At 41.1% G+C, this 15,195-nt stretch overlaps 1 protein-coding gene across 1 annotated transcript in view; it reads left to right on the top strand.

Annotated features, from left to right (window-relative positions):
• LOC122810651 (rho-related GTP-binding protein RhoD-like) overlaps window positions 1–15,195 on the top strand; it is a 563,211-nt gene that overhangs the window by 97,747 nt on the left and 450,269 nt on the right. The gene's annotated exons all lie outside the window — the stretch shown is intronic.

The following is a 15,195-nucleotide window of genomic DNA, read 5'->3' as shown; positions in this document are numbered from 1 at the left end:
TTTTCAGAGAATTAAATATGTTTGTATTTACTAGCCCTTTAGTAAACAATTGGTTTCCCTTAGATGCACAGTTTACTGTATTGTTGTTGATCTAAAATGTATTCTGGTCATATATGTAACACGGTACTCCTTTTAGCCCATTCTATTAATTGCTGTATTATCATTTCACCAACCTCTGTGGTACTTTCTAAACTTCATACTTTACTAATACCTAGTTAAAGTTTTATTTTCTGTCCTGCAGTTCACTTTTGTCCCAGATGCCTGCATTTGTTTCTGCTTTCTTGTAGTAAAATTCTTTAGAAATATCCTAATTATTGACTTGTTTCTGTTATATACTTCCAATTATATCATCAGGAGATTATGATGAAGTCTTTATAGGTAAGAGAAAGCTCTAAATTTATGGAAGAGTTTTTCCTGGCTCTGATGTTCTGTTGTGTGTTAGTGTTACTGTTCCCTGCAGACCTGCAAAAATCTGCATTTATGGAGAGTGACATAAAAATGCAATGCCATATTCACAAAGACTGCCCGTTAGCATGGTGGAGCATGGCTCAACAATGGCAGTAGCTCTGCACATTGTAATGGGTGAGATTGGGAAGGGTATAAGTGGTAAGTATGAGACATCATATTGGAGGACATATCCAAGTAAGCCACCTTATAATGTGACATAGAGTAGTGATTCTTACAAAACACCATTATGCCCCTCCTTAACTCAATGTTGAGGCAAGTTCAGTGACTGGTATAGTTTTGCTGAGTATATAAGCTGGAGTCCAGAGAAAGTAAAGGGCTGGGACTAATCCAATTACTAACAAGAGGAGAGAAAACCTAGAAATGGTCAGGATTATCTAGTCCACAAAGAGAGAAATGCAAGCAAAGGGGTTGCTCTGAGTCTCCATGAGGAGGGATGGAGTAGTGGAGGGATGCTCTGATTGCTAAAAGGAAAGGATGTAGGTTAAATAATTTCCTCAACTACCATGAACAGGAGTGAAGGGAATGTGTGTGTGTGTGTGTGTGTGTGTGTGTGTGTGTGTGTGTGTGTGTGTGTGTGTGTGTGTGTGTGTGTGTGTGTGTGTGGAGGGATATGTTTGTGTATGCATGTAGTACTGGAAGTCAAGATGTTCATTTTATTGACAACTTGCGTTTTGATGTGAGGGTTGGAGATGGAGGGCAGAAATCTCTATTCACTGACAGGGTAAATTGGCAGAGGATCAGCTAAGGACACATTACTAACAAGCTGGAATACATGAAGCAGGCAGTAGTTACCAGTCGCTGAGAAGAGGAGCTTAAGGTCAGGAACTCTGAGCACAGATGAGAGAAACCAAGATTAGAGGGGTGGATTAGCTATGAGGCTGGGTAAGGTGCAGAACTAGCTGTAAAATTATGGGCTGGAGGTACTGACTGCTTCTAGGACAGGGAGGGGTATGGTACCACTCTGTCATTAGTGTACAGGTCAGGGCTTTGAGTATTGAGTTCCTCATAGAATTTTATTTTTCTGGCCAATCTTTGACAAATTATTGAGGACTGAAGTCAGTAAATATACTGACAAATACCTGAGTTTCAGACTTCATACCATTCAGGAAATTCATGCCTATGCAAAACTTGTTATTCTATCAACTTTCTATGTTTGTAAGAGGAATGTTTAAAAATTGTCCCTATTACTGGACCTTTGTCCCCCCATTAATTGTGGCTTTATCCAGATTTCTCACTCTAAGAGGTTGAGAAGCATGATGTGAAGTGAATACTGTTTGCAGAGTATACGTCTGTCCCCTCATTTTTTCTGGTGGATTCCACCTCACTCTCTACCATCAGTGGAGGTGTTTAAGAGTCAGACACCCCCCCAAGTGCATTACCATACATATGTGATGTTACTTTGCTTGTTTTTCAAATAGCAAGAGGAGAGGAGTATGTGGGATGCATCTATGAATTCTAGGAAACCATGATAAGTCTTATATTTCCTTGCCAGGAGAATCCAAGGTATAATCACATTGTCTTGTATGGGTTGCCTTAAAGCCCTATCTCTATACTCTGTGTCCTACAGGTTACTGAGAAACGATCTTTGCCTGGCAAGCAGTGCATCCTTGGATCCAGTTCTGATGGTCCTTTTCCCCATCTGCAAAATGAACAGAATCGGAAATAGAATGATTTCAGTTTTGCTTGTACCATAAATAAGACATGCTGGCGAGACAGACATGTGTCTCAGAGGATCCCCATGCTCTGGAATAGGCTCTCCGTCCATGTGAAGCATAGTTCGTCCCTAACTATATTTCAGCTTAACCATGACCAATGGATGGGAAATTGGAATTTCACTTTGGATCTGGCCCCTACATCTCTGACAGACAGAGGCAGATAGTAGGCTCATAGTTTCATAGGTAGGTACTAGGCTGTCTGCCCGAGGGCATTTATAAGCCTAGCCAGAGTGTGTCGGCTTTTGCTGCCCCATTCATTAATTAACTGATCCTCTGTCAAGCAGAGCCAATGAAGTGATCCCAGGGGGTGTATTTTCTGTTACCCATCCACTCATCAAGGTTTCTCTTGAAGAGTGTTAGTGAGGGGCTCTGCCTGATGTAATTTGGAATTTTGTTCCAAAGCATGGGGAGTCTCTGTGACAGGAATCTATCCCTCCAGCATGTTCTATTTATTGTTGTGGTGGGGTTTAGCTCACTAGAGTGCGTGGCTCACAGTGACTTGGATTTCTTTAGGTGGAGCATGTCCATCAATTCTGAGTTGGACATGGCTTTGTAAGTCAGGCAGAGATCACCTCTGAGTAAGCGATATGCCACTGAGTACAGCCGGAGTATTTTCAGTCGGGCCGCATAGGACATATGTTTGAAGCCAATAATGCTCTTGGTGAGGTACTTTTGTGGTCTTTCCAGCTGTTGGAAGTGTCTTGTGAGGTACATCCCAAATGGGGCATTGTACTCTATGATGGGTCTAATGAGTGACGAGTAAAGGGGCACTATAACCTCTTTATTTCTAGATGCAAACCCTTTAGTAATTAGATGGGCCACATAGAAGGATTTCCTAACTACTTTGGCAATATGATTGTCAAAGGAGAGATTACTATCTACCTGAGTTCCCAGATCTCTTATTACCTCTTCTGTATTAAGGAGGCTGCCACCTATGTGGTAATTTGTGGGTGTTTTGTTTTTCCTAAATGGGATGACTATGCATTTTTTGGCATTTAGCTTGAGGCCATGACTTTGACACCAGGTGTCTGTCTCAGTAAGGCCCTTTTGGAGGATGTCCATGTCAGCCAGAGAGCCAATTATGGCTCCCAGTTTGAAGTCATCGGTGAACTTGGTTAGCCATAGTCCTCCTGTGTTTGCCTGTACTTCTGAGAAGTATATGCTGAACAGTAGGGGTCCCAGGACCAAGCCTTGTGGGACACCACTTGTGACTGGTTTAGAGCTGGACCTGGAGCCCGCTATTCTTACTGTGTGAGTTCTGTCTGTAAGACAGTTGGCAACCCATCTCATGACGTAGGGGTTTATGTTCAGGCTGGTGAGTTTTTCTGTAATACCTGAGTGGGGAATGGTGTTGAAAGCCTTGGTGAGGTCAAGGTAGGCTGTGTGAACCACGTTTCCTTGTCTATGGCCTTGGTGACAGTCTCAAAGAAGTCAAACAGGTTTAGTAGGCATGATCTGCCCTTAACAAAGCCAAACTGGGTTGGGTCAAGTGTTTGGAGGTTCCCAATGTCTTTGTTAATGAGTTCCATGATGATGCGCTCCATAGCCTTGCTGACCAGGCTAGTCAGGCTTATGGGGCAATAGTTACCAGGGTCAGTTGTGGCCCCTCTTTTGTGGAGAGGAATAATAGTTGCTGTGCACCATTCTATGGCCATGTAGCCTGTGGAGAGGCTGAGGTTGAACAGCGTGTTTAGGTGTGGGGTTAGTTCGTTCTGTAGTTCGTGTAAGACGCAGCCTGGGATGCCATCTGGTCCCATTGATGCTGTGTTTTTGGCTTTTGAAAGGGCTGTTTTCACCTGTGCATCTGTGAGTTTTGGGACACTACACTTTTCCGGTGTTGTTGTGGGCCCTTTTGGAGGTGAGAGGGGGGTGAAGTTTGCACTGAATCTATCTGCCAGGATGTTGGCAATATCAGTAGGTTCGGTATATTTTGTGCTATTTTGCACTAGTTTAGTGCATATTTGCGAGTTGCCACTTAGATTCTTAACATAGCTAAAGAAGGCTTTGTGGTTATCTTTTGAATCCTTTCTTTCGAAGTTAGCCTTGGATGATTTCATGAGGGACCATAGTTTCTTACTGATACTGATCAGGGATGACTTTCCTTCTTGGGATTTTCTTTTTCTGAACTAGTTTCCTCCTTCTATTGTATAGCCTGTTTATTGCAGGGGTCCACCAAACTGGTTTCCTTCTCTTAGAGGAGTGAGTCTTGGTTTTGCTAGGGATGGCACAATCCATGCATCCTTGTAGGTGCTCATAGAGTGCATTTGTAAAGGTTTCTGCATCTTGGGCAGCGTTATCCTTTAGAGTGGAGGCTATGAAACTTACCACCTCTGTCGTAAGTAAGGTGAAGTTTGCTTTAGAAAAGTTTTTTACTGTGGTTTCCTTAGTTGGGGGTGGTGGTGGGGTGTGGACATCCAGAGTGATTAGTTTATGGTCTGATCTAACCAGTGACGGATTGACCTCCGGGGTGGAACACCTGTCGACCATGTTGGTGATGACCAGGTCCAATATGTTTTCACCTCTGGTAGGGGAGTTTACCAGCTGATCCAGGGCATTTGAGTTGATGAATTCCAGGAAGTGCTGGGCCTGGGAATTTGTACTCAAGTAGTTTTCCCAGTGAATGGTACGGTAATTGAAATTGCCCAATATCAGGGTGTTCGGTAGGACCTTCATGTTTTCCAGTGTCTCCAGAAAGGTGGAGTGATGGTCCTGGGTCATGGAGGGTGATCTGTAGCAGGCCACAATTTGCATTGCAGATTTGCCCGATGTTATTTGCACATGGATGATCTCAGAGGTATCATGCTGCGCCACTAACCTGGAGGTGTAGGTATCCTTGATGAATATGGATACACCCCCTCCTTTTGTGTTTCGGTCCATGTTCTGTGGCCAAAACGTGTGGTATGAGTTGTAGCCCGGCAGTGCTGGGGTGGTGTCTGGAGCCTTGAATGAGGTTTCAGTTACTGCACAGATGTCGACGTTCTCCATACTAAGGAGTGCTTTGAGCACGTGCATTTTGAGATTTAAATTCCTGGCGTTGAGTAGCATAGCCCTCAGTTTTTTGTTAATTTTGCTATTTACAGAGGTGGGTTTGACTTTTGAGCCTTGCCTAAAAAAGGCACTATGGGGGCAGCAAGAGCCTTAGCCAGTATTCGAAAGCCTAGGGGTGACAGGTGCAAGTCGTCTCTTGCGAAGCAATGCGGCTTGTCGAGCATGTCATCCCAGGCTGACAGACACTGGATCCCCTTTGAATGACACCAGAAGCTTAGCCAGTTGTTGAAATTGATGATTTTTTCTTTATACTGAGGTATCATTCTTGGTGAGGGCAGGATGCTACTCAGGGTCAGGGTCATACAAGCCTGGGCTGCATGATCAGAGAGCTCTTCCATGTCTCTTTTCATGTAGTCCAGGGAGGTACGTCTCAGGTCATTCACACCAACATGAATAATGACAGAGTCATATTTGTACTTGTTCTGGAGTGACCTGAGTGCTTGTGTTATGTGGCGTATTCTGGCTCCCGACAGGCAGCTAACGGTAACCTTCTGCTTGTCCAGCCTAGTGAGTGGGACATCAGTGTGCCTGACTATAGAGTCACCTATTACTAGTTTGTTAGGTATGTTATTTCACCTTAAGGGCTGTGATTGTGCGGCACACTGATTTTGTATTTTATGTGTTGTCTGGTTTGTGACAGGAAGTGCAGGTTGTTTGGTTGTCTGCTTTGGAGGTCTCTGATGCTTTTGCAGGTTTTTATTTAGAGCTTCTGAGTATGATTTTTTTGTATTTATGTGCATTTTTTGCCAGTGCTGTTTTAGCAGGTCTGTGTGTCGTTGGAGGTATGGTGCTAGTGTTGCCCTTCTCCTCTTTACTGTCTGTTCCAGTCTTGGGTGGAGACAGCTTAGCTTCCAGTTTGACTGTATAATTGCATCTCTCGCATATGTTAGTGTTTTGTGGTAGGAGGAGAGGGTTGTCTGTGTACATGAGGCAGTTGTAACATTGCCTCAGGATACCCAGATTCACCAGCTGGACTGGAGAGTGCACCTGAAGTTGCCCTTTGGTCATGCCTGAATAGTAGGATGAGCTGCTTGGTTGGCGAGGGGTGAATAAAGAGCCTTGCCCTACTGGGCAATCAGTGTCAGGGTATATTAGTGCTTGCTATTAGGTCTGAGCAAGTGCTGGGCTGTAAGATGTTTTTTGAGTGCTTAGGTTGAGAGTTAGACTAGTTTCAAGGGAAAAACTGAAGAGGAGACTTAGTGGAGCCGGGAATAATTAAACCGTAGCTAACCGGCACTGCCCGGTGCGCAAAACCGTGCAAACACATTTTTTTATAGTAGGGAAATGAAAGAGATAGAAATTAGCCCAAAATGGCCAATAAACTACTAACTTCTGGGCTGGAACCACTCCTCCAGGGACAGATAGGTTGCTCAAAGCTCCCCTCTCTCACAGGTGAACAGAGAAACTTCCTTCTATCCAAGTAAGGTATGGGCAACTCAAAAACTAGTATCACAGCCCTGAATTCAGCACTAGCCTGAAAACTGGACTACACTATCTTAGAAAGGTGGGAAACAAGGAATTTTTTTTTGTTTTTTGTTTTTTTTTTTTTGAAAAGATAAGGCAAAAACAGTAAAAATACACTTAAAACAGCTTTAAACGACTACAAACGATCATAAAAGGCTATCACACTTTAGTGTGTAGCCTACAACAGTTAAACAAATTATTTAAACAAAAAACAACTTTTTAAAAATGCAGGCAGTCAATTAAGTACAATATGTGAAAAAAACAAGCTTTTAAATCACAATAAATGCTGGAAAATCTGTGTTTAGGTGGAAAACAGTTAAGTATAGCAAGAAAGTACAGAAAACTGATACTTAATCACTCCAAGGTCTCTCTTCTAAGCTAAAAGGCTTGTATCAGTTAAAGGCTTTCTAGTGCTACCCAGTAGGTTAGTTACAGGAAAGATGGGAAACAAGCGCAGATGTGGTCTTTTAAACCAGAAAGTTGAAAGAGACGAACAAACTGTCCAAATGGTCAATAAACTACAATTTCTGGGCCAAAAACCTCTCCTCTCATGATAGACAGGCTACCTAGTGCTTACCATTCCCACTGATAAGCTAGAAGGCTTTCTTCCAACACAAAAAGGCTTGTGGGGTTCAGAAGCTTACCAACAGTCCTGGTTACAGCAACTCTGTATCTGGACTAGGCTAGTTACAGGAAAGGTGGGAAACAAGCGCAAGTGCGGCTTTTAAACCAGAATGTTGAAAGAGATGGAAAAAAACTGCCCAAATGGCCAATAGCTACAATTTCTGGGCCAGGAACTACTCCTCTTGTGGTAGATAGGCTACCTAATGCTTGCCACTCCCACTGATATGCTAGAAGGCTTCCCTCCAACACAGAAAGGCTTGGGGGGGGGGCTCAGAAGCTTACAAAGAGTCCTGGATACAGCAAATCTGTACCTGGACTAGACTAGTTACAGGAAAGGCGGGGACCAAGTACAAACGTAGGCTTTTAAGCCAGCAAGTTGAAAGAGATGGAAAAACTGCCCAAACGGCCAAATAAACTACAATTTCTGGGCCAAAACTCACTCTTCCCGTGGAGGATAGGCTACCTAGTGCTTACCACTCCCACTGATAAGCTAGAAGGCTTCCTTCCAACACAGAAAGGCTTGAGGGCTCCGAAGCTTACTAACAATCCTGGATACAGCAACTCTGTAACCAGACTAGGCCAGTTATAGGAAAGGCGGGAAACAGGCACAAGTGCGGCTTTCAAACCAGAAAGTTGAAAGAGATGGAAAAAAACTGCTCAAACAGCCAGTAGCTACAATTTCTGGGCCAGGGACCACTCCTCTTGTGGTAGATAGGCTACATGATGCTAACCACTCCCACTGATAAGCTAGAAGGCTTCCCTACAACAAAGAAAGGCTTGGGGGGCTTAGAAGCTTACAAAGAGTCCTGGATACAGCAAATCTGTACCTGGACTAGACTAGTCACAGGAAAGGTAGGGAACAAGTACAAACGTAGGTTTTTAAGCCAGCAAGTTGAAAGAGATGGAAAACTGCCCAAACGGCCAAATAAACTACAATTTCTGGGCCAAATCTCACTCTTCCCATGGAGGATAGGCTACCTAGTGCTTACCACTCTCACTGACAAGCTAGAAGGCTTCCCTCCAACACAGAAAGGCTTGGGGGGCTCAGAAGCTTACTAACAATCCTGGATACAGCAAATCTGTAACCAGACTAGGCTAGTTATAGGAAAGACGGGAACCAGGCACAAGTGCGGCTTTCAAATCAGAAAGTTGAAAGAGATGAAAAAAAACTGCTCAAACAGCCAATGGCTACTATTTCTGAGCCAGGGACCACTCCTCTTGTGGTAGATAGGCTACCTGATGCTTACCACTCCCACTGATAAGCTAGAAGGCTTCCCTCCAACACGAAAAGGCTTGGGGGGGCTCAGAAGCTTACAACAACAAGTCCTGGATACAGCAAATCTGTACCTGGACTAGACTAGAAACAGGAAAGGCAGCAAACAAGTGCAAACACAGACTTTGAAAAAGCCCAAACTAACATACTCTCCTTCCCACATAACCTCCGGAACCTCTTTGACATACACCCTCCTAATAAATGCTCATGATACATAGGGACGCAGCTGGCTTGGGTTGCACGGCTAGGCTTATAAAGGCCTCAGGGGTCATTGGCCTAGTGTATACCTATGAACTTATGAACAAGTATATAGCAAAAGGCTTACACCAGACATATGTAACTCATCAATCACATCTTATAAGTTTGCAGTGCTAACTAACTTAATAAACATTGTCCATGAACCTAATACAGACAGAGTAATAAGGTAAAGGTACCTACTTATCACATAAGAACTTAACACTGTCCTTACATATTGAGATCTAATGCTATTTTTATGGAGACACAGGAAAAGAAACTGCATGTCTGAAACTAATGTATAAACAATTAGGATGGCAACAAAGGAGAACATTCTTCAATGTGCTCAATCTCATTGTTAGACAGCAGTAGTTACTGCCACTGCAGAGGGATAACATTTATAACCTTAAGCAAGATAGTATCCCATTCCTAGCAATAGAATATGTTTATAGAAGTCAGCCCTATTATTAAAGCATACAAGTGAAAATTCATTACCCGTTTGGACTGCTGGTACAATGAAGCCTTAACCTTAGTGTATGTCTGTTTATTAATTTAAAAATTCTAACCAAACCAGGACTCCACCAGAGCAAGAGTCCAGTGCGTATGTAAAAACACCTAGAAATCTGAATCCTGTAGTGCCAAAATATAACACTAAACAGCTAAGGTAATTTCTTATTAGTGATTAAACCTGCAGCTGTTCACAAAAGAAGTGATTTGTACAGCTATCATGAAGACTGTATTTCTAGTTCATGTGTAATGAACACATAGTTCAACTTTGCAAACTATGGAAAAGAACAAAACTTTTCCACTTTTGAACTGGTTTTGGTTTCACACACACACACACACACACACACACACACACACACACACACACACACACACACACACACACACAAATTACATCTGGATCGGCAAAATGTGAAGGGTACCAAGAAGGCAGAAGAATATTGAGCAGTTTTGAGGACTGGATTACAAGTCTTTCAAGTATGTAATGTTAATTAACTTGTTTGACAGGAGGTGCAAGGGATTAAAGCTATGATTTCATAATAAACTGCTTCCTACAGGTCAGGGTTTGATTCCCTCAGACTCTATTTGCTTACTGCATGACTCAGACAGTATACTGGGAAAATGTGTCCAGTCTCCATGGTCTTCTAGATTGCATGCCTAGTAACTACGTATAATTTCTTCTAAATAATTTTTGTTTTGTATGATGACAACGAATGACCTAGAAATGAGTGCATCCCACATAAACAGTTAACAACACAGCATCAGAGAAAGAAGTAAAATAGAAATAATGCATTTATGTATTTATTTAACATTTGCATAAACAAATGTTAAATAAATTAAATAAATAAGTAAATGTGTGTGTGTGTGTGTGTTTGTGTGTGTGTGTGTGTGTGTGTGTGTCTTAGTGGTATATGTGAAGACTGTGTGCTTAATGGTAGTGGTAGGGAAAGGTTTTTTTTATAAGGTGAGGTAAGGTATAGAGTTGGGATTAGGTGCACGGGGAGAGTTAGGGCTAACACACATCAGCAAGGAAGTGCAACTGAGTATGTGGGAGTGTCAGTGCCTCTGTTTTAGCATGCGCTGCATAAACATAGTATCACAAATGCTATGGGTAAGCATTACCATATACAGCATGACCCATAATACTGAGTCAGCCAAGAAAGTATTGGGAGGAGGAGAAAATACTGAAAAGAATTGTAATTTACTATCCATAATGAAAAACAAAAATAATATAAGTACGCTTCAGCTGGTACCAATGATTGGCATTCCTCACATGCCATTATCAAAAAATGTACAATTACTGTATGACTAGTAATAGATTAATTCCTCTGCAAAAAAGTGAAAATGCAATAGTTGTTATACTTTTGAGCAGGGCAGTGTAATGTAAATAACAGCTCTCTAGTGAATGTCTAATATTGTAGAGAAAGATATGCCTTTGTCTGTAAGTGTAAACTGGAAGCATTGATGCGATAAAATGTTAAAAAAACTGTCAAGGTGTTATTATACAAGTTAAACACTGAAAATTTAATATATTTAATATATATAAATACATATATATTTTATGAATATATATATATATTATATATATATATATATATATATATATATATATATATATATATATATATATAGATAGATAGATAGATACATGGATACACTAGACAATCTCGACATACTGAAATGTCGAAATTCAGTACGTTGAGACTGAATAGTGGAAAGCGCAGTTAACCAAAACTACACTATGTCAAATCCGCAAATGTCGAATCCGCCACTATCATGGTGTCGCGTTTGTGATGTGTGGTGTGGTTTGTGGATTTATCTGGGGTTTCCGGTAAGTGTTGTGTGTTTGAGGATAATGGGTAGGGATTTTAGCGTGTGTGAGAGTGTGCGGTGGTGTTTGTTGTGTGTTTGGGTGTTTAGTGTGACCTCGGAGTTAGAATATATAAGTAGGGGGGTGGGGTGCAGCCCCCCACGTGGGGGGTGCAGGGGGGCTTGCCCCCTGCTTATAGGTAGGTTAGGTGTGTTTGTGTGTGTTGTTATGTTTGTTTAGTTAGGTAGGTGTATGTGTGTGTGTGATTACGTCCTGGTTTGTGTGTGTGTGTGTGTGTGTGTGTGTGTGTGTGTGTGTGTGTGTGTGTGTGTGTGTGTGTGTGTGTGTGTGTGTGAATGGTCGCGATTGTAGTATTCATGATTGTGTGTTTTCGTGTATGTGTTTTTTTTGACTATTCAGTCTCGAAATACTGAAATTCAACATTTCAATATTTCAAGATTGTATAGTGAATCCATTTATATATATATATATATATATATATATATATATATATATATATATATATATATTATATATATACATATAAATACATACATACATATATTGCCCTTTATTTCCAAAGCCATAATTAAACCTTAATTCATTCATGGTTCAAGTATAATTTTGAGTTACATTTTCCTGCTATCACCAGTAGGTGTACTTGCAGGTGCAGTGCCTGGGGGGAGAACTATAATGTTACAGAATGAAAATAAAATTACAACATTTCTGTAAGAATAGAACAGGTGCCTCATCTGTTTCCTTCATTCTTGATGGCAGCTGCAAAACATTTTAAGACTTGAGTGCAACAAGACCATCAGACTACATTTTTTTTTCATCACAAACAAATTTAGTTACAGAAATTATGTTAAAAATTTGTTTGTACCTTATCAATGTGTGTTGGTTTTACATTTGCTGTGTTTGCTGTATTTAAAAGAAAGCAATCTAATATGAAACTCTGTAATGTAACAAAGAATGTATATAACCAAACTATATACATACTTTTTACAAGAATTGTACATTTTCTCTAAACTTATACCAGCCACAAGGCCTGCAGTACTGGCTAAAATTGTAAGCTGCAGAAACACAATCTTTAAAGAGAGATTGTGTATAGTAACTTACCTCAGTGCTAGTCCAACTGTGGTTTATTACCTTCATGAACTACATCCAGGATCCAGGAAGCAGAATCTCTCAGGTGAAAAGGTAAGGAACCTGGGTTGGCATGCTACCTGAACGTGTTGGCCCATGCATTATTGAGTGACATAACAGTGTGACTGCCCTTTTAGGGTTTGTTACTGTTATAACTGACTTGTTGCCACTACTTATTGCAGAAAGTCTAGAAAATGTCAGCCGTAACATATGGATAGTGCTACCAAAGTTAAAGAAGAAACAACATCTAACCAGTGAAACAAGCAGTGGTAATGGGAAGAAAACCGGGAAGTAATAACCAGGAGTTTCAAATGAGTGTTATTCAAACTGTGCATATTTAGTCAGACAGCACATGATTTTAAGTCGTGTTGCTTAGTGTTTTGCTTATGCAGAAGTAACAGTACTGCTGTTCTGAATATGTGCTATACATTGGCAGGGTGCAGTGTGGGATGTAACACATCATGCATGTTGGCTGTTTAACTTTCATAACCATTCAGACTTTTAAACTGACAAGTGGACACAGTGAAGCCCAGTAATTTGCTTGTAGCCCATCTTATGTAAGTGGAGAATCTGAGCAGATTCAGACTCTGACCTCCAGCTTTCCAGCAAGATACCTGCTGTCTTAAATTGTTGCAGTTGTAGCTCTCTGAGCAATGTGATGAGAGAAATCAATGTGAAAATGTTTTGTATGCTGTGTAGAAGATTTTTCCTTGACTGTAGAAAATAAAACAGGCTTGATTTTAAATTGCCCACATTCTCATTATGAGCTCTTCCATGAAAACATACTTTTGATTAATAATTTTCTTATTTTGTACATTTGTTAACCAGGCAAGCCCACTGGATACCAATGTTCTTTATCAGTAAGAATTTAGGATACCTCTCTGGTTAAGTGACTTGCTAAGAGTCATACAGTAGTCAAATGGAGGGAGAAAGAATCAAACCTTGTACCTTTGACTATAGGAAGCTGCTCAATACCAACTCTTGAGTCTTAATCCTCTGTGCTAGTTGCCAGTCAAGCAGTCAACTTTTTTCAGTGACATATTGTATTGAGCCAACAGTGGAGAGAGTACCGAACATCCAAGATTACTCTTGTGACTCAGGCTTTATGAATAACTTAAGTATTAAGTATTAAGTATGAATACCTCAAGTAGTCTTTTATTTATTTATTTTAATTAGTTATTTATTTTGTAATGATTATGTTGAATATTTCTGTATTGGATGTTTTTGAATAATTTTTTTTGCATCATGATTATGTTGTACATCTTTGTATTGAATATCACGTATATTTTTGTATTGTGATGATCTATGTGGAGCTTTTCTCCCTGGGCCTTTGCGGAAAATGGGCAATTTTTGCCCAGCTGGACTTTCCCAATAAACAAATAAATAAAATAAATAAATGTAATTTGGTACAAATTGTTTACATCACTTCATGTCCTTCTGATTCCCTGAGGATGTTCCAGGGAATTGTTATGGCTAGGTTTGTATAGACCCTAGGGCCGTTAGCCTAGTACCAACCTATGAACCTATGTTGCACACCATCAGCCATATATGAGCTTAACTCATTGATCTGGGCTATGCAGGTGTTGTGCCATCAAATGGGTGAAGGCAGGCTTGCCCTGTACCTTATGTGTGATATGGCACTGCATCTGTATCCTGTGCTTTAATGCTGACTGTATGACAAAATCTGTGAAGACTGGAGGAGGGAGCAGAGGCAAGTATTTTACCACTCTGAGACATCCTTATAAGCCATATTCAACAGAATGCACATATTTCAACACACTATGCACACTCACACAAATGTGCATAATCACTCATGCACACACATACACACACACACACACACACACACACACACACACACACGTATGCATGCTCACACACATGCACACAAATACACAGACGTGCACACACACACATACTCACATATTCATACAGTTGCACACAGACACCTGTGCACACGTGCACAAACACACACATACACACACACACGCTCACACACAAATGCACATGCACACACACATACACACACACTCACACACTCACATGTGCGTGCTCTCACACACACATGTATGCATGCTCACACACATGCACACAAATACACAGACGTGCGCACACACACACACACACACACACACACACACACACACACACACACACACATACACACACACACTCACTCACACACAGACGCACGTGCACACATACATACATACACTCTCACACACAAATGCACGTGCACACACACACACACACACACACACACACACACACACACACACACACACACACACACACATACACACACTCACTCACACACAGACGACTGCACACATACATACATACACTCTCACACACAAATGCACGTGCACACACACACACACACACACACACACACACACACACACACATACAGACACACACACACATATGATATGTTTGTAGGCAGGGACCTTTGGTCCTCAGTAGATGTCCTTTATACATTAATCACGTGCGTATACTCACCACTTTGCCACTTCCTAGTAAAGATATATACTGTTTTAACCTTTCCTTCCTTACCTGGCATTTCAGTGTCTAAGATTGTTCCTGAACCCATGTCCTTGACACTGTAAGAAGAAATCTAACCTTTGCACTATTAGGTCAAATGTTTTCCTCAATCTGACTTAATGAGTGCCAGTTTGGGATACCTAGTGAAATTGTCTCATACCTGTATTAGTTCACTAGTGAAACTGCCACAAACCTGTATTAGTTCACTAGTGAAACTGAGTCATACATGTATTAGCTCACTTTGGAGAATGACAATCTTCTGCTGCCCACCCAGGACTAGCCATCCAAATCCTATTGAACAAAGTACTGGGATTTAATAGAATAAGAAACAAAGAGGAATAGAGCCTAAAATAATGTGAACA

Source organism: Protopterus annectens, chromosome 9.part0 (genome assembly GCF_019279795.1).
Source record: "Protopterus annectens isolate FY-2018-M chromosome 9.part0, PAN1.0, whole genome shotgun sequence".
NCBI classification, from domain to species: Eukaryota; Metazoa; Chordata; order Ceratodontiformes; family Protopteridae; genus Protopterus; species Protopterus annectens.
The sequence above is the reverse complement of the archived record's forward strand: the minus strand, read 5'-3'. Positions and strand labels throughout refer to the sequence as shown.